General features: G+C 38.8%; 1 protein-coding gene across 1 annotated transcript in view; it reads left to right on the top strand.

The window, feature by feature from the left end:
* The window catches only part of GRM7 (glutamate metabotropic receptor 7), a 1,058,468-nt gene that overhangs the window by 130,848 nt on the left and 900,019 nt on the right, over positions 1-27,601 (top strand). The window lies entirely within an intron of this gene.

Genomic DNA, 27,601 nt, shown 5'->3' with positions numbered 1-27,601 from the left:
TCCAAATGAGGATATCAGTATGGGAGCTGCCAGCCCAAACTGATTTTTGAAGCCAGGAGAGTAGTTAAGATTACTGAAGGAGAGTGTGTGGGTTGAAAATAAACACATCCAAGGACTGACACCTGGATTTCAACATTTAGCAGTTGGCAGGAAGGAGTGAAATCAGTGAAGTATACTGAAAAGTAAGCTGCTGTAATGTAGGAAGAGAACAAGGAGAAAGTGGTGTCTTAGAATGCAAGGGAAAGAGGTGTTTCCAGGAAGAAGGTGTGATCAGCTGGGTTAAGAGCTGCTACCCAGACAAGTAAGACAGGGTCTGAGAATGGTCCATCAGATGTAGCATATTGAAGCCATTCTGTGACTATGGCAAGGGCTGCTTTGGAGGAGTGGAAAATAGAGGTGGAAGCCTGTTTGAACTGTTTTTTGTTTTTGTTTTGTTATGTTTTTTTCAGAAAGAGGAGGAGAAGAATTGGAATTTGTAAAGAACTCATTCAAGGAGTGGTGTTGTAAATGGGTGTAGGGAGATAAAATCACACTGGAGAAAGATGTGAATAAATGCTTCGTGCTTTTTTGATATTAGGAAATGGTAGAGCGTGTGTATACGTTGATGTCTTTAATCCAGTAGAGCGGAATATCATGATGCAGGACAGGATAGGGGTAGTTTTAGTAGGGATTTATTGAGCAGGCACGATGGGGTGAGTTGCAATGCACAGGGAGGGGGTCATTTTCTTTATGGAGGAAAAAAAAAGCACAGACGTACTGTTAGCCCAAAGAAGGAAGGAGGAAATAAGAGAAGATGGAGAGAAAAGGATGACACCAAGACAGGGAAAGGTTGGAAATTGGGTGAGATGACCTCGCCCCATGACCTATCAAAAATAATTTAGTAAGATTATTGAAGTTATAAAATGCTCAACTTGGAGGGTATTTTTCCCAATGAAAGCCTTTGAAGGAGTTAAACTCTTGCTTTTTTTGCCTTGGTGCAGAACCCAGTTAGAAGGAATGGATGAAGAGGTGAGAGCTAAGGGTACCGGCCAAAACTTAAAGAAATTGTGAAGGTCATGGAAGAAAGTTTAGATAAAAATTAAACAGAACTCTGAAGCATGTTGAGACCTAACTGACTCTGGATTATGTATTTTTGATATTTTAATTACAAATGTTTGATTTATTCATAATTCAGATATGTTCTTTTAAGAAAAAAAATCTTGGCTTTGAGAAAAATGTATGCATGGTCTAAATTTAAGCATGTTATATAATTCACCACAACTTCTTTACTGTAGACGTTTTTTTCTGGTAGTTGAAGGTGAACAAAGAACTTTGAACAGGACAATGGCATCTCCCCATCCCTGCTCAAAACTATTGAAATGAGGCTCCATAAGTGTCTTCAGTTCTTTTCATAAATAATTGTCTATATCCAGAGGCTGGTGTTGACTCAGGCCCGTCCATCTCGAGTGTTCAAATTGCATTGCAGGATAATTACCTTGTGCCATACCATTCCCCTTGATGGAGGAAAACTATCTAACTCACAGGTTGTGTTCTGGCTCCCTGATCACCCTTAAATTTATAGCCTCTGACTCTGGGTTTTCTAGCTGGCAGGGAGGACTCCTTGCTTTTTGTTGAAATTGCTTTGTGATCTGTGAGAATCAGTGATAGAAGGAAGTCAGTGGAAAGAAAACGGGCTATAGAATGTAAGAATCAAGTATGAGACACCTTGACTTTTTTTCTTCCTAATTTTACTTTTTAAATTATCATACAGTAAAATTGTCTTTGGTGTACAGTTCTGTGAATGTTGACGCATGGCTAGACACATGTGAACACCACCACAGTCAGGACACTGAACAGTTACATAACCCAAAATAAACTCCCTCATGCTATCTCTTTATATAATCAAATTCTCTCCCAGCTGCTAACCTCTGGCAACTGTTGATCTATTCTCCGTCACTGTAGTCTGTCCTTTGGAGAATGTCATAGTGATGGAACCACACACTGTATAACCTTTCGATACTGGCATTTTTCACTCAGCATAATGCCTGTGAGATTCATCCAAGTGGTACATGTACTAAATAGCTCATTCTTTATTGCTTAATAGTATTTCATTGTAAGAATGTATCACAACTTGTCCATTTACCCATTGAAAGACATTTGGGTTGTTTCCAGTTTGGGGCCATTAAATACAAAACTATTAGGAACATTCATATAGAGGTTTGTGTATAAATTTATGTTTTCTTTTTTCTAGATGAAAAAAGTAATGCAATAGGCAAAGATATTCTATAAAAAAATGGGCAAAGATATTCTATAGTTATCTCTAATTATCAAATTCTATCTACTTTTCCATTAGAAAGTATGTTTTTATTGATTTGTATCTTGGTACTTGATATGCAAAATGAAGTATTACAAAATTAAGAAAGGTTGGAAAACTTAGGCATGACCACAACAACTAAAAACCCACATATGTCAATGGCTGTCAAGAATATTTGAGATGAATATTTACCAAGTTAATTCCTGCAGGGGAGACAAAAAGGGAGCAATGGAGGGTAAATAGTTCATAAAAAACCCCATCATAAAAAAATAGTTGATAAGCAAGAAAAATTAGATTTGGTATTTCCAGCCTGAGAGTAGAGCAAGGACTCTCATAAACCCATGATAGAAATTTCTAGAGTTTCTGTGGGAAGAAACCTTTGAAGGAAAGGTTACTATCATTGATGGTTTTAGGGACTTGTTTTTTAGGGGTTTTAGGGTTAGAAAGGAGTAAATCTGTGTTTACTGAGGGTCTAGTTATATTGTTCATCATCATACAAAACTGAACTCAAGGTATATTAAACACATAAAAAGTTTCATGTTTTGCTCATGCATTCAAACTTGTCAGTTATTTATGATATTTTCATTTTCTGACTTGCTGTTGAACAATACAGTTCATTTATAAGTTAAACGCTATGGAACACTTTTGCAAAATTCCTATTTACAGACTTTACGCACATTCAACTTTTTCTACAATCTTACCCTCGAGTGACTTTCTCATTTTTTTTTTTTAGTTTTTAACTTTTTTTAGTTTTCAGTTTCCTTAGTGCAAAATAATGGATAGATTTCACTAAAAAGACCATCTGTCATGGTTAAGAAGGTCAGCTGTAAAGTCAAGTGCCAGCGAATGTAGCTATATTAATATTTTCCTTATTATTTTACCAGTTAGCACCTATCTCATGGCATAAAACAGCACAGAAGAGTTGGGGAGAAGGAATGATATTTTGCCAGTGCAATTCAAGTCACTTCGATAGATAATCCTGCTGCCTGATATCTATTCCCGGACTCTTGAAACCTGATGCAGTACAATGACAGTCATTAGAAAGCATAACATAAATTTCATTCCGTCAACTGTTACTGCACTCAGTAGTAATGTGTTCCTTCATTAATGATTGAATACCAGGTATTTTGTAGTAATCACAGCAAAAGGTGCCGTATCTTTGTTATAGAGACGAATTTATTTTCCCTCCATGAATCTTTTATACCCTGTGAACACCGTAGAAGAATTTGTCTTAACGTGACTTCTATCTACGTGTGTCTTTTGGTGAAGTAAGTGTTCTTTTAGGCATTGGCGATAACCTGAATATTGTGGTTGGACATTGGTGGACCAGCCTTCACACACACCAACACATACCAACAACTATTATGAGGTGAAAATGCGCCAGAAATTGGCATGCACAAGAAGTTAGGTCATAGAGAGAACATGCTCCTGGAGTAGAATAAACCTTTCCCCGTTGGGACGGAGAGAGCAAGTTGCTGGTTTATTGTGTTGTTTCTGAGGGGTGTGAGTGTGCCAGATCTGTTTGTGTTTTTGTTCAGAGTGGGAAAGCAGCCAATTTTAGTTCCTCACCTTTTCTTTAGCTTCAGGCTGAGAATGGAGGTTAGAACCACTGCTGTAGACAAGACGCACACCTCTCAAAATTTATGTAATTGATCATATTTTCAGTGTACAGTTTACAAACGTTTCACAAACATGATGTTTAATCTTCACATAATGCTTGCAGATAATGCCTTGTTCATTCCTTGCTACAGAGGAAGAAACTTCAGCCCAGAGTGGTTAAATGACTTGCCCAATGTCACATGGCCAATAAGGGACAGAGCCTGGATTTATATCTGTGTGTGTGTGTGTATGTGTATATACACATATATATATATATATTTTTAACTGAAATCCATTCCTCTTTCCATTATTTCACCACTACTAGTGCTGAGGGAGTGAGAAAATAAAACTGATACTGGCAGAAGCAATTTAATTTAGATGGAGCAAGGGCATGTTATTAACTTTGGGAATGAGCTTGACCACAAAGGGGAGAATTATAAAGACATATGTGGTACCTTAATATTTTTCTCAAATGATGTGTAAGAGACACCTGCCCAAGAATGTTATAAAGACTCAAATTCACCTATTTTTGTGCTTTCAAAATGTCCAGTAATTCCACTCTAAGTATTACTTTCTTTCAGTTTCACATCATGAACCTTACGCCTTGTTTTCCTAACTTATTATGCTTGCTCCCTTAAGTTTGATATCTTGGTTTCTCCCTTACACCCTAACTTTTTATTCCATGATCTTGGAATTAACCATGATGATTTCTGAACTCTCTTTGCATCTTCTCCCCTAAGCCCTCTGTCTAGATAGCATCTTGCTGTGTTTCAGTTGACTGACCTCTGCTTGTTTGCTAGAATACCATACAAGTGTTGCTCTTCTGCAGGAAACCTGCCCTGGTGTCATCTATGTATGAGTAGGTGCTTCTCTTCTGAGTTCCAGAGCCATCCTTTGGGTATCTCCATCTTCTCATTCATCAGCATGCCAGTGTTGACTTTTTCTTCTCTCCCCTGAGAGAGTAAGCTGTTTGGGTGTAGACACTTTGCATTTTATCTCCATATTTTCATTTCTTAGCATAGTGTTTATTACTTAGTAAGCACTTGATAAATGCTGAATGAATGACTGATGTCTTCCCCCAAAATGCGATGCTGGCCTGTGTTACTCAGTTAATGTTTAATCCAGTCAACAATAGTTTTGTCTACTGTCCTTCTCTCTTAATTCTTTTCTAGTATACCTCCCACCCTATTTTTCCCCTTCATTTACTTTAATCCCTTTCATTTCACTCCCTGTTTGCCTTTCCCCTCTTTCTTCTAGCATTCCATCCTGTCTTGTTGACAGGCATTTCTGGGGCACTTACTAGGTGGCAGGGACAATTACAAGTTCTGAAAGCACAATGGTGAAAAATGCAATTTCCCTGCGTTCAGGGCACTAACATTCTAGTGGTGAGAGGAGACAACAAACAAAACCAGATAAAATAAAGATCATTTTACAAGTTGGTAAGTGCTACAAAGACAATAAGATGTAACAAAGTTATAGAATATAACTGGTGCTACTTTAAACAATATGGCCAAGGAAGACTTCTCTGAGAAAGAGCGATTTGAAGTGTGACTTGAGTGATGAGAGGAAATGATTTATGTGGCACAGGTAACAGCAGGTGCAAAGGTTCCAAACCAGGACAGAGCTTGGGATATTCAAAGAGCAGACGTGTGAGAGTGGAAGTAGATTCAGGTGAAGTTAGAGAGTTGTTCAATGCTATCTCATGCTAGTTACTCATAAAAACTCATTGCTATCAAATTGATTCTGACTCACAGAAACCCTACGGGACAGAGTAGAACCACCCCATAGGGTTTCCGAAGAGCTGCTGGTGGATTTGAACTGCTGACTTTTTGATTAGCAGCCAAATGCTTAACCACTGTGCCACCAAGACCCCAGTTACTTACAGACTGCCATATTATACAGGCAATGGGAAGCCAGTCGAGGAATTTTGAAAGGAAAGTGGCATGACCTATAACGATATTGAAAAGATCACATTACCTGCTATTTTATTGAGTATAGGGGCCCAAGATGGAAACAAGGAGACTCGGAAGGTGACCATTTGAAATGGTTCAGGGAAGATCTGATAGTGACTTGGATCAAAATCGTAGTGATGGAAGTCTAATATGGTTGCTCTTATTTGAGAAGAACAAATTATCCTTAAAGGAGAAATTCAGGCCAATAGAGCTAGACTCTCTCCCTGCATGTACTGTCTGGCACCACAGGAAGCTGTATCAATTCCAGCTTTCACAGAGCATCATAGACCGCTTTTTTGGAAATTAACAGCTAAACCTCTTGGGTGGCCATTAGAAGTTCCAGCAGATACCAGATGGACCCAAGTGTTCCATCACTAAGGCAATTATCTTTCTTAAAGGACTATATTTATTTCCTTACTGACTGAGTCTCCTAATGGCAGGTTATTAATGTTATCTTTATAATTATCAACAGTAAGGGCTTGGAGAGTTAGCAATTCTCAACTTAAAATCAGGTGTATACTGAATATGCTTACCAATTGTTTTCACTCTTTTTTCATATGAGAATTTTATGAAGTTCCATATATTTTTTTTTTTTCATCTCACATGATAACAACAGAGATTGAGATCTTGAAATTCAATTTTTATTTGTAAAGCTTCCAAAGAACATGTGCTCATACTGTTCCAAATTCATTTGGACTATAAGTTCCAAATCATTTATATTCTATCTTTGATTAAGGAGCCCTGGTGGTGCAGTGTTTAAGCACTTGGCAAACCAAGAAGTCAGTGGTTTGAACCCATCAGCTGCTCTGTGGGAGAAAGATGTAAAGATTCCATCCTTGGAACCCCGTAGTGTAGTTCTGCTCTGTCCTAAGGGGCCGCTATGAGTCAGAATCGACTCAGCGGCAATTTTTTTTGTTTTTGTATTGCAAAATAGCCTCAGATTTTCTATCGTGTTTTAAAGGTAGGTTAAACGATTCAGTTTCCTTTAGGATGGGATTTCTTAGATTCTTCAGAATGCAAATGTGTCATGAAGCTATCTAAGAAGGCATGGGTGGGTAGAATATACCATGTTTTTTCAAATTAAATTGAGCAAAGAATCCTTTTACACAAAATGTTTAGAAGTAGTTTTTTATGCAATGTACATGCATAGATGCTATTTTAAGGTCTTTCTATGTTCAAGTAGCTGGTCTGGAAGGTCACTCTTTGGTCCAAATGAAATCACATGCTTGTATCCTTTCATATACTTCTTTAACACATTGGCTGATGCTATTGAGACAATATAGATCAACACAGAGTAGTTGATCCATGAAATCTGTAATTTTCTCAGGCCACCTTCAGCTTATAAATGAGAAAACTCAGAGATGCTAGGGTCAGGTGAATTTCCTAAAGTGACATAACTGGGCAGGGGAGAAATCCAGCCTTCTACTTTTTATTCTGTATTTCTAACTGCTATATTCATGGCTACGATATAGGGATGATACACCTGATCTGTTTCCAGACTTCGTTTCTCCCCTCACAACCCCGCTTCCTTTTTCCAAATTCTCACTCCAGTCGTACAACTGGGAACAGATAAACATGATGACAAACACATAAAACAGCTGAATCTAGATAAAAATGTCATAAGAGAAACTGTTTTTAAGAGAAACTGGCCAAATCTAAGACCCCCAGACTGACTGAGGATAAAGAAAAGATCCAACGTCTGCACTTGAAAAGCTTAGAGGTCATATGACTTGAGCAGTGTTACTGGTTAGAAAGACATAGTGGTTTTAGTTGATCAATCACTCAGTGCGAGTCATTAGTGTAACGTAGCTGTGAGAAGAGCTAATATAATCTTGGGATACATAAACAGGAAAACCATTTTCAGAGTAAAAGTACCCTGTCTCTACTATGTGCTAATGGGTCCTCTGGAATTTTGACTACGCATCCAGTAATGTGGACATCAATTTCTACCATTTATCTTCCTCTTCCCTAATTAGTTCCAATTTTGTGACTTTCAAGAGCACAGGATGCTAGCTGACTCTCTATTTCCTCTCTGAATTACCTGTTTTCCTCCTTTCTTACAGAGATGTAGTAAAAAGAGCTGCTCACTACTCAATACCAGTAAGGACTTGCCTTGGGCTTCTTAGATGATAGAGACAGGCAGCTTTTACCAACTTGCCCCTTTTATCTTGAATTCCATGAAAACTGAAGGCAGCTAGTGGAATTCTGGATCTGATAATTCACCGTAAATTTTAGTCCAATGCTTTCTTAATATTTGAAAGTTCCATGAGAAGAAAGTAAAAAAGTTTCAAGGCAAGCAAACAAACTGTAGGTAAAATTTCGTGGATGCCTTTTTTTTTAACCCGCCTGAAAGAGTCCAATTTCATGGACTCTTTCAGGGGAGTTTAAAATGAGTATCCTTTTACTTCTCAAAGCCTACTAATCCTGGATTGTTGTTGTCGTTGTATGCCATCGAGTCAAATCCAACACATAGCAACCGTATATGAAAGAGTAGAACTGCTCCATAGTGTTTCCTAGGCTGTAATCTTTACAGGAGTAGATTGCCAGGTCTTTTCTGGTAGCAGGTTTGAACTGCCATCCTTTAGGTTAGCAGCCAAGTGCTTAACCATTGTGTCTCCAGGGCTCCTTTAATTCTGGATTCTAACTAAAAAGCAAAACCCATCACTGTCAAGTCAATTCTGACTCATAGCGAACCTATAGGACAGAGTAGAACTGCCCCATAGGGTTTCCAGGAAGCAGCTGGTAGATTTGAACTGCCGACCTTTTGGTTAGCAGTGGTAGCTCTTAACCACTGTGCCACCAGGGCTCCAATCCTGGATTCCAAAACAAAAACCAAACCTGTTGCCATTGAGTCAATTCCAACTCATAGCGACCCTATAGGACAGAGTAGAACTGCCCCATAGAGTTTCCAAGGGGCAGCTGGTAGATGAAAACTGCTGACCTTTTGGTTAGCAGCGATAGCACTTAACCACTATGCCATCAGGATTTCCAACCCTGGATTAGGGGACTACGATTAGAAATTACACATAAATAAAAAAAGAAGCTTTGTTTACTCTCTTTTTTTCTTAGTAAAAACCAGACATAGGGGCATTGAACTTCTTTGTTTTAAAGTTACAAATGTAGAACAAAGAAATGTTAATAAATATTTGGTCTCCATAATTTTGCTATTTAAGGAGAAACTGAAGAAGAGGGTTCAGAGCTAAGAAAAGAGGGTAGAAATAAAGTTAGATTCACAAAAAGAAATGCAGAAGGGGAAGATGGGGGCACAGCCACAGCCTGAGAGGTGTGGTAGTTTTGGGGATGAGTGTTTGTTGAAATAAATTACTATTAGTATTCCTAAGATGTTCTGTCTGTTGTGTTGTGTTCTCTTTCACATGATTTACTACTATTCAATTAACTCAGTTCAACTAGTATTTATAGAGTCTCTACTTATGTCAGGTTTTGCTTTGATTATTTATAGTCTGCAAAGATAAGTATTTAATCTGAAACTACTTACAGTCAAGTAGAAGAGATAATATCCAACATTCAAATAACTAAAATGCAGTGTAGAATTGGACAAGGATCACAAAAACAGGAATATATTGTCCTTAAGGTTCGTAAACTGGAGATAGCACCACTTCATATCAATAAGACTTCCAGCAGGGAACAAAATCCAGTGCAGATTGAAAAAAAAAGAAAGAAAAACTTTAACTAAGTGACCGAGCCCTTGGGTGGTCAGTTAACATCCTCAGCTGCTACCAATAGTTTGGAAGTTTTAATCCATCTGGAAGCACCTCAGAAGAAATGTCTAGTGATCTACTTCTGAAAAATCAGCCATTGAAAACCCTATGGAGCACAGTTCTACTCTGCTACTCATAAGGTTGCCATGCGTAGGAGTTGACTCAACAGCAACAGCTTTTGTTTGTTTGTTTGTTTGTTTTTAACAGAGGTATGGCTAGGATAAAGAGATGTTCTATGTGCAATGACTAGCAACCAGGGGAAGCTGTTACTGACCTTAGCCCTAAAGGGACCAGGAGAGGAAATAGTGTGACTGAACCCAGTGATGGCTAGAAGCATGGGTGAAAACTGCCCTATAGGAGCTGTGGTTATGGAGCGAAGCAGACACTGCCGGAAAACTTGGCCTCGAACAAGAAGACAGTAAGGAAGAAAGACTTCCAACTCTCTCCCCTCCCACCCTCTGATCTCTTGCTGCTGCCTCCCATTGGCCACACCAGACTGAAAGTGAACTGAAGGGGGAGGCTAAATGATGCAACCAATGGGATCAGCCTCCTGGGACAAGAGTAGGGCAGAGAGATAGATGAGAGATCTGAGGATGAGGAAGGAGACTCATTGTTGGAGGGGCCAGGAAAGAGAAGGTCACACAACGATGCAAACCTTGGAGCATGAATAACACGGTCCATATCAGGGGAGGTCATTCCCATGGATACGAAAGATAGAGTAAAGGCAAGGAAGTAGGGAGATGATAATTGAGATTGGCTAACACATTTGGCATGTGTCAGAGAATAGTAGGAGGTGATCTTGAGAGGGAGATGGTGGAATGCCTTAGGTGCCTAGCTGGGTAGTTTGTATTCTGTTGGTTGTTAAATGATCTTGACTTAGAAAGAATAGCATGCTGGGGTGATGACTCTGGTGTCATAAAGCTTATCTTGGAGGTGCTAGATAGAGACTATACAGAGAAACCAGTCAGGATGTTGCAGTGTTCAACAGAAGCAACTATATTAGTCCAAAAAGGATGCTGGAAAGCAGAAAACTATGGTTCTAGAGCCACCAGGATTTAGTAATGAATGAGATATGAGGGAAAATGGAAGAAGAAAGACTTTGAACTTTGATAACCTGTATTGTACCATAGCACAAGAAAAGAAGTCAGCAAGAAGTAGAACTGAGGGAGGGAGTGATGAATTTGATTTCAGTTACTAGGCTGGGAGGTGAGGGTTTAGGAATGGATCATGGAATAATGTAGCAAATTTGGGAATCAAATGCATAGAGATACCCAAACCAAAAACCAAACCCAGCGCCACTGAGTTGTTTCCAACTCACAGCGACCCTATAGATGGTATCTGCCTCAAAGTGTATCAGATTGCCAAGAATAGGGAATACTAATTGATTTATTAGTGGGAATCTTGGCAAATAGCATCTTAATAAAGGAGCACTGGTGGTGCAACAGTTAAGTTCTCCACTGCTAACCAAAAGTTTGGAGATTCGAACCCACATAGGTGCTATGTGGAAGAAAGACCTGGCAATCTGCTTCTGTAAAGATTACAGCCTAGAATATCCTATGGGGCAGTTCTGCTCTGTCACATGGAGTTGCTATGAATCGAAAATCAACTCTATGTGCACCTAAAACAGCAACAACAAATGTGAATATATAAAGGAATCAACAAAAGATGTAGAAAAGGGATGTTTTGTGGTAGAATTAGAAAGGAAGCAAATGCTGCCAGATCATTAGAGTTCATGGAAAGAAACATTTTCAAGACAAAATATTCTAAAGAGACTCAGGACTAAGAAAAGACTGTAGGATTGAGTAATTATGCAAATTACTCTTCAAAGACTTTGATGGTGAAGAGGCTGCATGAGTAAAGAAAGACCATCTGCAGGGTGGTGGCAAGGGAGGGAATGTGTTTTTTTTTTTTTTCTTTGATAGAGGGGACCAGAGCATGCTTGCAGGAAGAGGGGAAGGGATCCTTGTATTCTTGTATTTTCTGCCTGTTTGGGTGTAACAGAAACATAGTATTAGTGGTCTTTCATGGAATTTAATTACAATCTGCTGAAGGGTCCACAGGATAGAGATACTACTTTCTAAAATTGTCCCATTGGGTTATTCAGCTGCTGTAATAACCTAACACTTAGAGCAGAGCTAAAGCTTCTTTTGTTGTTGTTGTTGTTGTTGAAAATTTTTAAATAAACATTTCAAAGAATACTAGGACATATATCCTAGACAAGTTCATAATTCTTTTCATCTAAACTGTTAGAGTGTGTTTTTTTTTTTTTAAAGAATTTTTGCTGAGTATGATGTTTCTTTTGTGGACTTTGACAAGTAATATAAACATAAACATTTTCAACTATCTTTTTAGTAATTGGAGTCTTGGTGGCGCAGTGGTTAGGAGCTTGGCCCCTAATAAAAAGGTCAGCAGTTCGAATCCACCACCTGCTTCTTGGAAATCCTATGGGGCAATTCTACTCTGTCCTGTAGGATCGGTATGAGTCAGAATCAAGTCTACAACAATGGGTTTAGTTTTTGTTTGTTTGTTTTTAGTAATTATATCCACCCTGATCATGTAGTTGATGTTAGAGAAAGAATTTTAGTGGTTTTCCAAAGTCTTCCATGGTAAAATCGTGAGTGTGTTCAGATGGCTGGATTAAGATGGGCTTTGCATTTCTATGTAAAAAGGGAGATCTCATTTCAGGATGTGCTATTGCTGTTTCTGGTTCTCTTCCCTGTCTCTAGCAGACAGATTACACTTCTCCATCCTTTCGAAGTTACCCAGTGTCATAGAACTTGCTTGGGCAGTAGAAAGTCAGTAGAAGTGATGCACTGAGGAATTGTGTACAGTTCTCCATGCTCTCTTCTCCTGCCCTGGTGAATCTGCATTGGCATTGTAAAAAGGTAGAGACTCAATCATCCTGGGTCTCTGAGTAACCCCAACAAGCAGAGTCTCTCACCCAACCTATGTTAGTCATGAGACATAACAGAGAAATAAACTTTGTTGGTATAAGCAGAGGTTATACCTAGTAAGACCTTTTCTATAAAGGACCAGGTAGTAAATATTTTAGGCTCTGTCACAACTATTCAACTCTGCTGTTGTGCAAAAGCAGCCATAGACAATACATAAGCAAATGGACACGGCTGTGCTCCAATAAAACTTTATTGATAAAAGCAGGCAGCAGCCACATGTGGTCCAAGAGCCATAGTTTGCTGACCTCTGCTGTAAGCCATTGAGTTTCTGAGGTTGTTGTGACAGCATAACTAAGACTGTACTCTCTGATATAGCTACAACTGCAGTTTACAAAGGGAATCTTGTTTTAGAGCTACATAGACGCAATGGCACTTTTGTGTTTCTTTGTGAGAGCATTTGTTAAAATCGGACCATGTAAAATTGATTTGAGTTCAGGTCTTTATTTAATCTGGTTGAGCCATATCAGAAATCAAATAAACAGGCCCCAAAATGTATGTAGGACAACTATTTAGGAAAAAGTGGACCAAATATTTAGAAATTTTCTTTAAAATTATGCACCCAGTAGAAAAGTACAGAAAGAAATCCTATTCCAATAGGTTTCCATGAGAAGAATTCGCCTGCCTTCTTCCATATGCTTTAACCCTAAAAAAAAAAAAACCCTAAAGCAAGTGAAAATTGAGTTTAAATAATAAATGTTGAGGTTTAGAAAGAGGCAAAAGAGAGGCTTCTGGGATGCTCATAATTTTCAAATTTTTGAGTTGGGTACTGGTTATATTGGTATATTATAATAATTCTTCCATCCAGTCATTCCTTCATCCATGTAAATGGCTGTGTACACTTTTTGAAAATTTATTCAGCCAAATACTTGTGATTTGCGCCTTTTTCAACATGTGTTATACTTAAAAAAAAATTAAAAAGCTAATTTAAAAAGCTAAAGTGGAGAAAATAATTTCTGAAATGCTACATCATAAATGCACAGTCTGGTTTTAAGTGTGATTTGTAAAGTGTGACTGCTGTGTTAGTAAACCTCGGCATCTCAGAAACAGCTAGTGACTCTCCGGGCAATGCTACATTGTGGGTTTGTTCCTGAACTTCCATTTGTTCTAAATAGTGATTCTCTTGGATAAAGTCTCATAAGGCTTGCATGTCTCTTTGGTGAGAAAATGCCCCAGTTGTCTCCATCAGCAGGGAGGGCCATCCAAGCTAAATTCATTACCTCCCTTCCCTTTAATGTCACAAAGGCAAGGAGTATCTTCCTTCCCTTCAGCCTGTATTTCTTATCTGCCTTCTGTCATTCATGTTGCTGATTTCCTGCAAAGAGAAACCTGAGCCAAGGATTGCTCTGGGAGCTGTGAGACCCTTATTCACCAGAATCAAAATCCCTAGCAAACAAATTCCTGCAGCTCTACCAAAAGCCAGGGATGAGGTGAGCAGAGAAGTGCAGCCTGGAAGAGAAAATATCCATCCAATGCCCAGACCTACAAACAGACTGAATCCATATGGAAAGCTTCAAAATGGAAAATTATCATCTACCCACAATGTAGTAAGAAGTCGCAATTATAAAACAAAAGGCAGATATGTTAGTAATTTTAGAATCCTATTTTAAATTGTATTTTTTACTCACTGTGTGGGGAGAGAAAAATTTAATATGGATATACTTAACTCAATATTTCTTAGTTCTTTTGTTCCTTTATTTATTTTCATTTTTAAGCTGCATATATTAACTATATCGGACAATTAAAATTTTCTTGGTCAGGTGCCATTACCGAGGTTGCCTGTCTATAGGGAGGAATTGTTTTATCCTTTTTAATAGAAACTTCAGCTTAATATCTTATAAGCTTAGGTGAATATGATTACTCTATTTAAAATAAAAGGTATATTAATTTTGTTTTCAGATTATAGAGCTTAATATGTACTTTCAATAATAAACTCTATTGGATTCATTATGTACTATATCAACAAAATAGAGAAGCTTGTACAATATTTTTCAAGATTTGTCCTCATGATAATTTTATGAATAATAATTCTTTCATCCATATAAACGCAACTATGACACTACATCGTGTTTTATATTTTATAGATACCTTGGGGGCTTAAATGGTTTTTTGTAGACTACTAACTTAAAGGTTGGCAGTTCAAACCCACCCAGCAGTACCACAGAAGAAAAGCCTGGTGATCTACTTTTTTAAAGATTACAACCAAGAAAACTCCATGTAACCGTTCTACTCTGTAATACATGGGGTTGCCATGAGTTGAAATTGACTCAGTGGCAATGGGTTTTTTGGTTACATTTCGTAATGTGCATTCTGAGTGTAATGGATTGAATTGTGTCCCCCCAAAATATGCATCAACTTGGTTAGGCCATGTGTGGTTGTCCTCTATTTTGTGATTTTCCTATGTGTTATAAATCATAGTCTCTACCTGTGGTTAAAAAGGATTTGGGTGGGATTGTAACACCCTTACTAAGGTCAGAGCCATCATCCAACGTAAAGGGAGTTTCTTTAGGGTGTGGCCTGCACCACCTTTTATCTTACAAGAAATAAAAGGAAAGGGAAGCAAGCAGAGAGTTGGGAACTTCATATCACCAAGAAAGCAGCACCTGGACCAGAGCTCTTTCTTTGGACCTGAGGTTCCTGCATTGAGATGCTCTCAGACCAAGGGAAGATGGATGACAAGGACGTTCCTCCAGAGCTGACAGAGGGAGAAAGCCTTCCTCTGAAACCGATGCCCTGAATTTGGACTTGTAGCCTACTAGAGTGTAAGAAAATAAATTTCTCTTTGTTAAAGCCATCCACTTGTGGTAATTCTGGTATAGCAACACTAGATGACTATAACACTGAGATTTCAAATAATTCCCATCTCCACCACTTGTTTACTCTGTGATTTGGAGCAATTTAATTTCCACGAGCTTCAATTTTTTTTATCTGCATAACAGGAATACAAAATCCGTACCTCACATAGTTATTGTTTGGTTTAAATGGGATAACCAAAAAAAAAAAAAGTTGTTGTCAAGTCAGTCCTGACTCATAGCAACCCTATAGGACAGAGTAGAACTGCCCAACATAGTTTCCAAGGAGCGACTGGTGAATAGGAACTACTGACCTTTTGGTTAGCAGCCGAGCTCTTAACCACTTTGCCACCAGGGCTCCTGAAATGGGATACTAGGCAGTAAATGATAATTTCTCTTTCCTTTTCCCTTTCACAAATATTATCTCATTCAAGTTGTCCAAGAATCCCACTGGGAAATGGTTGTATTAGTAAACTGCCATAACAAGCAACCACCAAATCTTAATGGCTTCCAGCAACAAGCATGTACTAACTATGTCAGTAGTTATGGATTGACTAATGCTTCTCCACGTCTCTTTTCTTTCTGGAGGTGAGGCTGAAGGAGTGGCTCCTATTTGGGTCATCCATTCTTGCAAAGCAGGTAAAAACAAGAGAGACAGGGCCAAACTTCTGCTTGGTCAAGGCCAGTGTCACCTCTTCTCACATTCCGCTGGCCAGAGCAAGACAAGAGATAAAGCCTGAGATGGGGCCGGGAACTGGACTCTGACTGCAGGAGAGGAAGAGGAAGGGACAATAACTAGAGATAACAAGAAAATATACCTCATGATGGTATCATTCAGGGATTACTCAATGGAGTAATAGCCCTTTTCTGGAAGTCCTAAGGTCAGGTAATGGTAGTAACATAACTCAGGCTTCTAAGAGAACTGAAAATGGAGGAAGATATCAATTGAAGGACTTATGTTCATTTGAGGCCTTTTTAAAATCTGTATTTGAGTGTATGTGAATATAGTATATTGGGAGGGTATGTGTTAACTCTGTGCATGTATAATTTTATGGATGAGTTAATTAAGAACTTAGTTGCAGATCTGTTAAGACCAAATGGAAAACCTACTTATTTGTAAACTGGCAAATGGGCCCTTCCCACATGGAAAGAACAGCTTTCTCTAGAGCTTAAAAAATAATAAGATTAACTTTTAAATGGAGTTGAAAAAAAAAAAAAGGGTAAGTTCCAAATAAATTGAGTTATTAGAGTGGTTTCACTTTTTAAAACTGAATTAAGAGCTTTGGAATTAGTTTATTTTTGAACTGCATGTTCTCAAGGTATTTTTCTTTATTAATTTGTCTTTGGAATAACTCTTTTGAACTGAAAATAAAGCAATATTAAACCTTGATTTTTCACATTTACAGTCCTGCATCCAGCTCTTCCCTCCAATAAACTTGAGTCACACAGCACTGGCAGGCGAAGTCCCATCTGCACATTGCTTCACTCCTGCAGACAAGGCATATTTGCATGGGCTCCTGCTGCATCATGCACTGAGTCTTCTAAACCCTTCACTTATTTGATATATTTAATTCAATTTAATCTTTATATACTTTTGGCTAATGGTGGAAATAATCTTAAATTATTGGCTCAACATTCTGTTTTAATTAGCGGGACCTATTTCAGACAATCTGAGAGACTTCCTTACATACCTACTGCTTTAGTAAGAAAGAAATAAAAAATTACAAGTACAGAAAAGACAAATAACTCTAGCTAAAGACCAAATCATTAAAACTTATGAAGGAATGGCTAATAATTTGGGGATGTAGTAGTTTGAAACATGGGTTCTGAATCATACAGACCTGCCTTCCTTCTAATCTCACTCTACAACTTTCCAGATTTGTGTTTGGGGAAAATTTGTATAACCTTTGTACAAATGGTTAATGTATTCGGCTGTTAATGTGCTCAGCTGCTAACCAAAATTTAGAGGTTCGAGTTCACCCAGAGGCATCTCGGAAGAAAAACGTGGTGATATACGTCTGAAAATGAGCCATTGAAAACTCTATGGAGCACAGTTCTACTCTGATACACATGAGGCCACCATGAGTCAGAAATGACATGACAGTCTGGTGGTGGTGATGGTTATTAGACTCAGGTTGCTCATCTGAAAAATAGGAATATGATAGGGTTGCTCTCATAATGAAATTTGAAATATGTACCTAGCAGATAGTGCTACTCGTTAAACCATAGATTTTATATTATGTGCCATTTAACAGATTACATGATATTCAAAAAAACAGATTACTGACAAGGAATCACTAATACGCACATATGAAATGCTTAAATCTATTTTGAATACATAATTGAAAGGCTGTCACTGAACACCTAATTTATTTTGAGTACTCTGCTAGCCTTTGGAAATATAAAAATCAGTTGCTGTCACGTTGACTCCAACTCAGAGCTACCCCATGTGTGACCTCACGTGTCTACAAGTAGAACTGTGCTCCATTGGGTTTTCAGTGGCTGACTTTTCTGAAATAGGTCTCCAGGCCTTTCTTCTGAGGCACCTCTGGGTGGACTCAAACTGCCAACCTTTTAGTTAGCAGCTGAGCACATTAACCATTGGTACCACTCAGGATGTGCAAAAACAGGAATGACCCCCTAGGCTAATGGTAGAGACACATGGAGTTGTAATGCTCTGCCATGAGCATGTCCGATAGACCCTTGCAGTACGATGATTACACATTTTGGAGTGGTACCTCAGAGGATCATGACATAGAACAATCTGAGATGTTGCAGGGCTACAACTATGAATTCAGCTCATTCTAAAGCTGATAGGTGGAAATGAGTTGCTGAGACAGTGAATGAACCTAAGCCTTTGTTAAGCATATGCTTCGATTTTGTTTTGTTTTGCAATTTTAGCTAAATGCAGGGTGATTGCTACTGTAGTAGTGATTAATGCAATATAATTCCATAGCAATGATATCATATAATGATACATGTGTTAGTTATTTATTGCTGCATAACAAGATACCTTTAAATGTGGCAACTTAAAGCAAAAATAAACATTTATTATTTCATACAGTTTCTGTAGCTCAGGAATAATGAAAGTGAGTTGACTCAAGGTCTCTCATGAGATTATGATGAAGATGTAAGCTAGGTCTACCAGCATCATAAAGCTTGACTAGAACTGGAGGATGTACTTCCCAGGTGGTACACATATATGCTTTACAAGCTAGTGGTGGCTATAGGTGAGAGGCATCAGTTCCTTGCTACATGAACCTCCCCATATAGAAGCTTGAGCAACCTCACATCATGGCAGCTGCCTTGTTCAGAACGACTGATCACAAAGGGCTCAAGGCAGAAGCCACATAGTCTTTATATAACCTATCTTCAGAAGATACTCTCTATCATTTATGCAGTGTCTTATGGGCAAAGGACTTCAATAGACATTTCACCAAAGAGAACATTCAAATGCTCATCAAACACATTAAAAGATGTTCAGTATCATTAGCCGTTGTTGTTGTTGTTGTTAGGTATCTACAAGTCAGCTCCAACTCACAGTGACCCTGTGTACAACAGAACAAAACACTGTCTGGTCCTGCACCATCCTCACTATCGTTGTTATGCTTGAGTCCATTATTGCAGCCATTGTGTCAGTTCATCTCATTGAGGGTCTTCCTCTTTTACACTGAGCCTCCACTTTACTAAGCATGATATCATTAGCCATTAGAGAGATTCAAATCAAAACCACAACGAAATACCATTTCACTCCCACTAAGATGGCTAGGAAACCCTGGTGGCGTAGTGGTTAAGTGCTACGGCTGCTCACCAAAGGGTGGGTAGTTCGAATCCACCAGGCGCTCCGTGGAAGCTCTATGGGGCAGTTCTACCCTGTCCTATAGGGTCGCTATGAGTCAGAATCGACTCGATGGCACTGGATTTGGGTTTTTTTTGTTAAGATGGCTAAGATTTAAAAAATGATAACAAATGTTAGTAAGAATGTAGGGAAACCGGAAACTATCCATTGCTGGTGGGAATGAAAAATGATAACAGCTGTTATAGAAAACAGTGTGGCAGTTCCTCAAAAACTAAAAATAGAACTACCATATGACCCAGCAATTCCACTCTTAAGTATATACCCAAAGGACTTGAAAGCAGAGACTCAAAATAGACTTCTACACCAATGTTCATTGCAGCACTATTCACCTAACCAACAGGTGGGAAGAACCTAAATGCCCATCAGTAGATGAATGAATAAATGAAATGTGGTATACACATACAATGCAATACTACTCAACAAGTAGGAGAAATGAAATCTTAATATGTTCTACAATATGGATGGGGCTTGAAGACATTATGCTGAGTGAAGTAAGTCATTCACAAAAGGACAAATATTGTATGATATCAGTTATATAAAAAGACAAGAAAAGGCAAATGTACAGATACCAAAGTTTATTAGTGGTTACCAGGGGCAGGAGGGAGAGGAAAATGGGGAGTTAACAGTAATGGAAAAATCACATTGATTAAGGGTAGGGTTGCAGAGCCAATTGTTGTAGTTGCTGCCAAAACATTGTACACCTATAAAAAATGGAATTGGTGAAAATTATGTGATAGATATATTTATAACAATGACAAAAAAAAAAAAGTAGCTGCTGGGGCTGCTTATGTACGACCAAACATGTCATGGGATCTCGTTCCTTGGTTTGGAGGGTTAGGGTCATGGTTTCATGACATATCTGAGTAAACTGGCCTAATAATTGGTTTAGTGCTTCCGTTCACTCTCCTAGTTCATTATGTAGTGCCTAAAGTCTTAAAAGTTTGCAAGCAGCTGTTCAAGGCATAACAATTGATCGCTATTCGTTTGGACTGACAGAGGAAGACGGAGTCAGGAATAGGAGGAGGATATGGAATGTGCGGCTAATTGCCTCTATGAACAACTACCTCCTTTTTCATGAGACCAGAAGAACTGGATGGTGTCTGGCTACCATCACTGAACATTCTGAGCAAAGATTCCATAGAAGAATCCTGATCAAAAGAGGGAAAATGCAGAATAGATTTTCAAATTCTCACGGACTCCAGACTTTCTGGAGCCATGGAGGACAGATGAATCCCTAAAGCTATTAGCCTGAGATAATCTTTAAGCCTTAAACCAAAAATATTCCTTGAAGTCTTCTGAAAAACAAATTTAGCTCAACTAGTAAAAGAGGTCTGCCTTGAGCATTATGCTTTTTTTTTTTTTTTTGCATTATATTCTCTAAAGAACTGTCTATATGGGATGGAAGTGACAACGGCAACTCAAAAGATTAGATAGGAAGCTTAGGGACAGTGAGTTTATGTTAATGAGGAAGTAACAGCTCAGCAAAGGAGGGTGAAAATGGTTGCACAACTCAGGATGTAATCAGTGTCACTAAATTGTACATGTAGAAACTACTGAATTGGTGTATGTTTTGCTGTGTGTATTATCAACAACGAAATTAATTTAGAAAAAAAAAATCTTACAGTTTCTAAGGTCAGTCCTATTCAAGGAGGAGATGACATAGCAGTATGGATAACAGGATGAGAGAATCATTGGGTCCCACCTTAGAGGCTGACTACCATGATAAAAAAGAAGCCTCTGTGGTAAAATGGTTAAGCACTTGGCTGCCAACTGAAAGGCTTAGGGTTCAAACCCACCCACCCAGTGGCTCTGAGACAGAAAGACATGCAATCTGCTTCCATAAATACAGCCAAGAAAACACTATGGGGCAGCTCTACTGTCACTTGGAGTAGCTATGAGTCAAAAATCGACTTGATGGTACTTAACAAGAACAACCACAATAAAAATTAAAAAATGAGAATTGTATGCACATGGTATGCTGAGGTGAACCGGATGAATCTGAAGTATAAAAATAAAGTTTGGTGAAAACATTCATTATCTAAATATGGTTAGAGTTATAAAATGCAAGTTTTAGGACAGATATAAAATATTGACTTGTATAAAAATTTACATAAAATCTTTTTTTAAGTGAGAAACGAGCTGCTTGCTTTTGAGAACAAAACTACGTTTATTAACTGGATTTATACTTAAAATGATTACATGCAATTTCTGATCAAGACTTTTAGGATCTCTTCAAATTCTTGATCGATATCTTGAGCAAGAAATTTCATTCACACAAGTAGATAATAAAAAAATGATTTTTGTAACCATGTAAAACTTATTTCAGAATTATGTTTAAAGATTGTAATAGCTTTTCTTTTCAGTTTATTGTGAGAATGTAAATGGATTTCAAATCCAAACTTTTTTTTTTTTTTTCATGTCAACTGTTTTAAAATAAAGATGAAGCTCTAATCTACAAAATGTACTAACTCATATTAAGGACTCTACAACTGGCTTAGATGCCTCTAAAAGAGGATATCAGACAAATGCCTCTAAAAACCACATCCGGCAATGAACAGACAAATTCAGTACACAGGAAGACTTGAAATTTCAGGCTGCCACCTGGAGCTGTGCATATCAGAAGTCCCTGCTAACTATCTCCACACACAGGCCCGTCTAAATTTTGCACTTAGGCTATGTACCAGGCTTCTTGAGAAGCTTGAAGTACACCTACCTTGTCCATGTGCGAAGGCCTACACTTTACAGCTGGCTGTTGAAATAGATGTCGAGGTGGTAGTTCATGTCCTTGGCCAAATCCAAGTCCACACATCATGGTGGAGCAGCACATACTGGGAACCGTTTATCATTTTTAGTGCCTGTAAAGACCATGGACTATATAATCTCGCTCAGTTTCTCTCAAGGCTATCTTCTAGTTCTGCTCATAGCTGAAGGTAATCACCCCCGAGGGTCTGGCCAAGCAGACATTTGTTAGCACCCTACTACCCCCAAGTATATGGAATCCATATCACTTATAACTTATTCATAGCTTAAGAGTAACATGTATTATTTTGAGAGCCTGATAAATGAATTCCTGCCTATAACTCTAGCATATTTAAAGTTATGAAAATATCTCGAACTTTTCAGTAATACTTATTGCATTTTGTTAAAGAATACATATTCAATAGTGATATATGCCAATTTGGGCATTCGTGGATATATGAAGACTTCTTGAGACTATTTCACAAGTGGTTTTCTAACTTGGATGATTGTGAAACTCACTTGGAAGGTTTGTTTGATTTTCGAATAACGATAATTAGGTATGGCTAGTTATGGCTCTTGCCATAGCAAGTGTCTTAGTCATCTAGTGCTGCTATACCAGAAATACCACAAGTGGATGGTTTTAACAAAAAGAAGTTTATTTTCTCACAGTAAAGTAGGCTAAAAGTCCCAGATTCAAGGTGTCAGCTCCAGGGGAAATCTCTCTCTCTGTTGGCTCTAGAGAAAGGTCTTTCTTGTCAATCTTCCCCCGGACCGGGAGCTTCTCTGTGCAGGAACCTCGGGTCTAAAAGACATGCTCTGCTCCCAGTGCTTCTTTCTTGGTGGTATGAGGTCCCCAACTCTCTTCTTGCTTCACTTTCCTTTTATGTCTTGAGAGCTAAAAGGTGGTGCAGGCCACACCCCAGGGAAACTCCCTTTGCATTGGATCAGGGAAGTGACCTGAGTAAGGGTGGTGTTACAATCCCACCCTAATCCCGTCAACATAAAATTACAATCACAAAATAGAGGACAACCACACAATACTGGGAATCATGGCCTAACCAAGTTGATATACACATTTTGGGGGGGGAGGGGACATAATTCAATCCATGACAGCAAGTATCAAAAATTCAATTTAAACTCAAAAGTCCAGGGTTATTTCAGGTAGATGAGAATCTAGGAGCATTAAATATGCTGTGAGGACATTTACTGACACTCCATTTCTCTATGCTGACTCCATTTGTAGGCAACTCCAGGCTTGCTCCTACTCTAAGCTCAGCATATAGAGAGTACTTCTTTCCTAACATCTCCAACCAGTATTGAATTTCATTGTCCCATTGCAGAGGTAATAAATGTGATCGGTGGCGAGGGATGCTCTGACTGGCCAAAACTGCGTCATGTGCTCACTGAAGAAACTAGAGATGTGGGGCCAACTCCAACCAAACCACATGGCTGAGATTGGGGAAGTCATGATTCCTCAATGAAAAGCTGGCAGGCTGTAATCAGAAGAGGATGAAGTCCTGGTGGCACAGTGGTTAAGCTCTAGGCTGCTAACCAAAAGGCCAGGGGTTCAAACCCACTAACCGCTCTGTGGGAGAAAGACGTGGTGGTCGGCTTCCATAAAGATTACAACCTTGGAAAACCTATGGGGCAGTTCTAGTCTGTTCTATAGCATTGGGTAGCTATGAGCCAGAATCTGCTTGTCAACATCGAACAACAACAACAACAATCCAAAGAGGTAATAGATGCTGGGTAACCCTCCTGCCCACCCCCCCCCAAAAAAAAAGTCCATTTTATATACTTACCTGATTTTCTGTGGCATTGTGCTTTGGAGTCAATATTTCTAAAAAGTGCCCATACAAACCAAAACCTGTTGTCGTCAAGTCAATTCTGACTCTTAGTGACCCTATATGACAGAGTAGAACTGCCCCATAGAGTTTCTAAGGAGTGACTGGTGAATTCGAACTGCTGACCTTTTTGTTAGCAGCCGAGCTCTTAACCATTGCACCACCAGGCCTTCAAGAGTGTCCACAGTCATGATCATTTTAGATAAATAATGGGCAGAACACGAATTGGGTCATTAGTCCTTACTGAAACTTAGTTATTCTGAACTTCCAAGTCACACTGAGTTAGATCACCAGAAAGCAGTGTTAATGGCAAAGAATATTGAATATATCAGGGACTGCCAAAAGAACAAACAAATCTGTCTTGGGAGAAGTATAGCCAGAATGCTCCTTGAAAGCAAGGATGGCGAGACTTTGTGTCATGTACTGAAGGAGGACATCATGATTATTAAAGTAGGGGGTCAGCGAAAAAGAGGAAGAGCCTCAGTGAGATGGATCGACACAGTGGCTGTAACAGTGGGCTCAGAAATAGCAACGACTGTGAGGATGGTGCAGAACTGGGCAGTATTTCATTCAATTAACAACAACATTAGATTAAAAAGGGCACTGGTCGTTGAGTGGTAGGATTTTAGCCTTCTATGCAGGAGACCCAAGTGTGATTCCCAGCCAGTGCTCCCCATGCATAACCACCATTTGTCTGTCAGTGAAGACATGTGTTGCTATGATGCTGAACAGGTTTCAGTGGAATTTTGAGACTAAGAGACTAGGAAGACAGGTCTGGTGATCTACCGTGAAAAATTAGGCAATATAAACCCTGTGCATCACAGTAGTTCAATCCCATTGTGCATGGTTTGCCATGAGTAGGGAGCAGACTCAACAGCAACTAACCACATTAGATTTGAACCTGCGAAGTACCTTTAGGGTTTTGTATGTCTCCAGAATCAGAACAAGTGACATGTATATGAAGAACATGTCACCATTTGCTGTGAACGGTGATCTACTATATCTATAATGCCTATAAATACCCACGGGATAAATTTCTACTAACATCAATTCTTGATGAATCTATGTGTTTCCTACGATCAGATCATAAAGACTGTATCAAATTATCTTTCTCTTTTTACCCTTTTCAACTTTATTGTTTTGTCAAAATAATGATATTAGTCTTTGTGGCTAATATGTACTTCCTTCCCTTCCTTGTAACTGTCACTGAATTTCTAATTTTATGATATTAGTGTAAGCCACAATAAATTAGTTTAGAAGGAGGTTTGTTATATATAATTAGGAAAAACTCACAAGTTTGATAGCATTTTGTATAGCCTTATGTATATATTACTGAAAGGACAGAAAAAACCAAACCTGTTGCCATCAAGTCGATTCTGACTCATAGTGACCTTATAAGAGTAAAACTGCCCCACAGGGTTTCCATGGAGCAGCTGGTGGATTCAAACTGCCAATCTTTAGGTTAGCAGCCTAACTCTTAACCACTGTGCCACCGGGGCTCCACATAACCAAAAAAAACAAACCCACTGTCTTCAAGTCGATTCCAACTCATAGCGACCCTATAGAACAAAGTAGAGCTGCCCCATAGAGTTTCCAAGGAGTGCCTGGCAGGTTTGAACCACCAACCTCTTGGTTAGCAGCTGTAGCACTTAACCACTATGCCACCAGGTTTTCCAATGGCGCCACATAGCTGCCTGTAAATATCTTACCCAGGCTGCCAAGAACTGGAAATTCCACCATCAATCATCCTCCTGGGAATTAGAAATTTTCATGTGGGGAACCAAGAAAATAGTAATAAACTCAAGTTACAAAAGCATGGAGCTTTATACACTGTGCATTATAGACAAGGCAGGTGTCATTACTTGGGCAATGGAGGGGAGGGAAAATATGGTAAAGAAAGGACAGAAGGGGTGTTGATTTCTGTCTACAAACTTGAAGTATTTGTAATGAACTGAGTTAAACAAGTGGTTGCTGAGCACCTACTATGTGTTAGAATCTGAAGGAAATAACAAAAATTAAAAAAAAAAAAATTGGCATCATCAACCTTTCCAAGGAGTTAACAAATAATGATTAAGACATATACAGATAACTTCTAACAATGAAGAATTATTCAAGGAGTATAGTGTTGATACTGTTACATGGGACATTGTAAACAAGGGTTTTTTTTTGTTTGTTTTTTAATTAGGGAAAACAGCAAACCTTGATAGAGAACTTGATAAATTTGGCGGGACCGAATATAACAGTCAGAGGCACGTCTGTTTGAGTCTCCAGCTTAAACAAGATTCCTCACATTTCCCTTTGGCTCCATGATTAGTGGCAGCGTGGCTAACAATGAGGAAGCTCAGAACTGGGGTTGGTGACCTGCTCTTGACTTTTGGCTCTGTCATTTAATAGCTGCTGTGTGTCCTTTAGCAAGATCCTTTGGCCCTTTGAGCATCTGTTTCCCTGTCAATCAAGCAGAGATGATGGCAGTACTTAACTCATAGAGTCGGGTTCGTATAAAACAGTGGAAGCATTGGTGTAAACATTAGTTACTGATGTGGTTATTGGCCTAGAGATCTTCCCTGTAACGTTAACTCTTCTGCAACAGATTCTGTATCTCAAAAATAGAGATATTATGTTGTCTTGGTAATTCACAGAGATCCAGAGAGGCCAATTAGCAACTCTCTCTCAATGTTTGGAGTGGTATATGGTCTCTAAGCACAAATTATCTCATGTTATCTTTTATTTTTCAATTTCCAGCCACTACACCTATGGTCCGGAAGTAGCCTCATGACCTAACGTGGAAAGTTCCCAATTAGCACCTCCTGCCTCTCTGTGCTCTGCCCTGGCAAATTTGGCTTGCATTTTCCTCTTATTAGAAATTTTGATACTATTCATAAAAGAGTTATAATTTTCCTATTCCGTTTTATGAGGCAGAAAATACTAAGTATGTGACATATAGTGGATAGCGCTAGTTTCAAATTCAATCCAAACTCAACCTGCACATATGTTTGCCAGATTTTAGTATTGAACAATAGGCCATTTTCATGGATTAAATTATGTCCCCCCAGAATGTGTGTATCAATTTGGCTGGGCAGTGATTTCTAGTATTGTGTGGTTGTCCTCCATTTTGTGATTATAAATTTATGTTAAAGAGGATTAGGGTGGGATTATAGCACCCTTACCCAGGCCCAATGTAAAGGGAGTTTCCCTGGGGTATGGCCTGCGCCACCTTTTATATCTCAAGAGATAAAAAGGAAAGGGAAGCAAGCAGTGACTTGGGGACCTCACACTACCAAGAAAGCAGCGCTGGGAGCAGAGCATGTCCTTTGGATTCAGGGTTCCTGTGCAGAGAAACTCCTAGTCCAGGGGAAGATTGACAAGAAGGACCCTACTCCAGAGCCGACACAGAGAGAAAGCCTTTCCCTGGAGCTGACGCCCTGAATTCGGACTTACAGACTACTAGACAGTGAGAGAATAAATTTCTCTTTGTTAAAGCTATCCACTTGTGGTATTTCTGTTTTATCAGCATTAAATGACTAAGACAGCCATTCAACCATTAACTAACTGTTGAAAACAAGAATGTTTGGTCCTTGGCCTGACTCTCCCTGCAGAACTAGGGACACAGGGAATGTTCAAAACTCAACATCTCTTTCTGTCCCACATTGAAATTAAGGTGAATTATAATCATCATTGCAGCCAAAAGTCCTAACATCTGACAAGGAAATGAAAGATGGCAACCTTGCTACAGTGTTCATTTGGATGACATCTGTAAATACAAGAAGAACACAGTTTTTTTTTTTTTTTTATGAGTGTATTAGTTTCTTAGGCCTGTCCTAACAAAATGCCACAAAATGAATAGCAGAAATTT

Source organism: Loxodonta africana, chromosome 22 (assembly GCF_030014295.1).
Source record: "Loxodonta africana isolate mLoxAfr1 chromosome 22, mLoxAfr1.hap2, whole genome shotgun sequence".
NCBI lineage: Eukaryota > Metazoa > Chordata > Mammalia > Proboscidea > Elephantidae > Loxodonta > Loxodonta africana.
Note: the sequence above shows the minus strand (reverse complement) of the source record. Positions and strands in the feature narration are given on the sequence as shown.